Source organism: Sorex araneus, chromosome 5, assembly GCF_027595985.1.
Source record: "Sorex araneus isolate mSorAra2 chromosome 5, mSorAra2.pri, whole genome shotgun sequence".
NCBI classification, from domain to species: domain Eukaryota; kingdom Metazoa; phylum Chordata; class Mammalia; order Eulipotyphla; family Soricidae; genus Sorex; species Sorex araneus.
The window spans coordinates 155,243,408-155,246,647 of record NC_073306.1 but is presented as its reverse complement, the minus strand read 5'-3'; the positions used below and the strand labels follow the sequence as shown (position 1 = coordinate 155,246,647).

The window sequence follows — 3,240 nt, the reverse complement described above, 5'->3', positions numbered from 1 at the left end:
ATGAGCATCATGTCCGTGCACGAGGTGTGTGGCATGTTTGTCAGCATGCAGATCATTACAACATGCTGTCTACAAAAAGCTTGCATTTTGTAGACTGGGAGTACCTAGGAGGGTGATGAGAGGCCACCCCAAAAGTCTCAGTCCCTCTTGGAGAGCCTGGCTAGCTACTGAGGGTATTCCACCCACATGGCAGAGCCTGGCAAGCTACCCATGGCATATTCAATATGCCAAAAACAATAAAAATGGGCCTCACTCCCCTGACCCTGGAAGAGTCCCCAATATAGCAGCGTTGAGAAGGACAAGCAAGAAGAAGCTGCTAAAATCCCAAGGCAGAGCTAGGCTGCCAAAATGAAGCAGGACTTAAATAATTGTCTGCACTTTTAATGCACTTATGCTGGCATTGGAAGTATCCATCAAGAGCCTGATGGTGCCAGCGCAGAAGATCAAGTATGACGTCATTGGACTGACCGAGATGAGAAAGCATCCATCACATCGTGCCATTTTTGACACTGGAGAAGAACTGTTCCTCGGAACATGCCACAGTAGAGGCGGTGGTAGTGTCAGTGTCCTCGTCAACACAAACTTGGCCATGAACATCAATTCATTCAAATGTGTAATAACACATATCTAACACTTATGTTTGAATAGATGTGGCTCATTGCTAGCAGTTGCTATCTTTGTAGTCTACACAACAACATCTAACTACAACAAAAAAGAAATTGAGAAGTTCTACACAGGGCTGGAAAAGTTCTATAAAGAAGATAACACCTTCTACAAGGTCATTGTCAGTGATTTTAACACCAAGATAGGACCAAGAATGTCACCCGAAGAACTCCACATCAGGACCCATGGCCTAGAATGGAACAAATGGGTGAGAGACTGTCTGAGTTCATCATGTTGACCAAAACCATCCATGGTAACTCACAGTTCCAGAAGGTCGAATCTAAAATTAGGACATGGGAGTCTCCTGGTGGACAGTTCCACAACGAAATTGACTACATCATATTCAATTAACGGTTTTGGCTGAGTGATGTCGCTGTTGTCCCAAAATTCCAAACTGGATCCAATCACCATTTCCTTAGTGAGAAATTCTACTTCACGGAGTGGGGAGAAAAGGCTGAAAAGTTTAAGAAGAGAACTCCCAGAACGACCACAAACTGGAAGGTCTTTGGCACTATTGCAGCAACATAGGAGGATGCCGTCATTGACACATCAACAAGGAATATGATCAACTAGTTCAGCATTTCCATGACTGTGTGAGGAATGCCGAGAGAGTAAGCCACAAAAAAATGCCTGTCCGCAGAAACTCCTGAGCTCATTCACCAACCAACTCACAAAGCTGTGCAGAGATACAATAAAGGAAGACCTCAGAGAGAGAGAGAGGATTAGCGGTGTTGACTGATGTGGCAGAAGCTGGGAAAAGTATTCTCAACACCCACCTGTCCCTCGCCAACTACAAGACCAAGATAACTGCCTTGTGATGTCCTGGTGGATCTATCACATCTTCCAGAAGGACAATGGAAAAGGTTATACATGACGTCTACTCAGATTTCTTCGATAACCACATCCACCTGCCCACATACTAAATTCTACAGAATGGATATTTCGCTCACAGTGTTCTCTCTTCTGAAATCCGACATGCCATTTCATTAGTAAAGAAGTGTACAGCACCCGGTCCAGACAAGGTCAGACCCGAACACCTGAAGAATCTGCCACCAGTACTCATCAATACACTGGCTTGGCTCTTCACACGCTACCTCTCTAAATGCAAGTTTCCATCCCATTGAAAAATCAACAGGACCGTTCTGTTGCACAAGTAGGGAAATATTCATGACATTGGCAACTATCACCCAATCTGCCTGTTGTCCGTAGTCTACAAGTTGTTCACTGGAATCATCCTGAGTAAGATTGGCAGAACACTAGATGAAAGACAACCATGTGAGTAAGCCAGGTTCCTAGAAGGATTCAGCATAATCCACCATATCCACACAGTCATTGAGGTTTCACAAAAGTTCAAGATGCCACTGTCTAACGTTCATCGTTTTAATGAAGGCCTTTGATTCTGTTGAGACTGAAGTGGTCATTGAAGCCCTAGCCAAACAGGGCATTCAAACTCAGTACATCAGGATCCTCTCTGAGCTATATTAAGGATTCACCACCAGGATCTCACCATTCTACAAGGAAGTGATCATTGATGTAAAGAGAGGGGTTCAGCAAGGTGATACCATTTCACCGAAACTCTTCAGTGCCACCCTTGAGAAGGTCATGTGATGAATGGAATGGGAAGGAATGGTAGTGAAGATAGACAGTCAGCAACTACACCACCTCTGCTTCATGGATGATAACATTCTAATAACACCAAACATTAGCCAAGTGGCATGAATGCTGGCTGACTTCGACCGTGAGTGTGGAAAGGTCAGACTGCAGCTGAATCTCATGAAGACAGTGTTCATGAGAAATTGGCTAGTTCCTGACGTTTCATTTGCTCTCAGCAAATGAACCTCTCCAAATGCAGCAGTTATGTGTGCCTAGGTCAAGAACTGAACATGAGAAATGACTTGGCACCAGAGCTGTGCAGGAGGAAGAGAGCGGTGTGGAACATTTTCAAGAGTGTCAAACAAGTTGTGAAGAGGACAAAGAACCTCGGACTCCGGGCACATCTTTTCGACTCCACCATTCCTCCTGCACTAACATACACCTCAGAGACCTGCGTCCTATGAAACAAGATGAGAATGCTATTTGGGTCTCCTAAAGAAGAATCAAAAGAGCTTTCCTTGGAGTATCACATTTCACTCAAGTGAGAGAAGGAATCCGGATTTCCAACCTCTGTGGATGATTGAGGATCAGGGATGCTGCCTCATTTGCCAAGTCATAGAAAATCAGATGGGCCAGACACTAAATGTGATTTGGAGACAATTGTTAGACTAGAGCTGTTACTGACTAGATTCCATGGGACATCAAAAGAAAGACTGGCTGCCAACCTTTGAGATGGTTGGACTTCTTCGTCAAATCCCTGAATGAATGGTTTGATGCTCTTCATGCTCTTGGAATTAGCAGATGCCAATGGGCTACACTAGCATAGGACAGGGACGAATGGAGACTTTACTGGTGCCTGCTCGAGCAAATTGATGAGCCATGGGATGACAAGTGATGACAAGTGATGACTTATCATAGTGTTATTTATAATAGTCAGGACCTAAAAATAGGTGATTGGATAAATAAGATGTGGTAAAATATATA

At 44.1% G+C, this 3,240-nt stretch overlaps 1 pseudogene; it reads left to right on the top strand.

Moving 5' to 3' along the window:
* Window positions 1–391: 391 nt before the first annotated feature.
* LOC105943280 (craniofacial development protein 2-like) lies at window positions 392–1,313 on the top strand (annotated as a pseudogene).
* The last annotated feature ends 1,927 nt before the right edge of the window (window positions 1,314–3,240 follow it).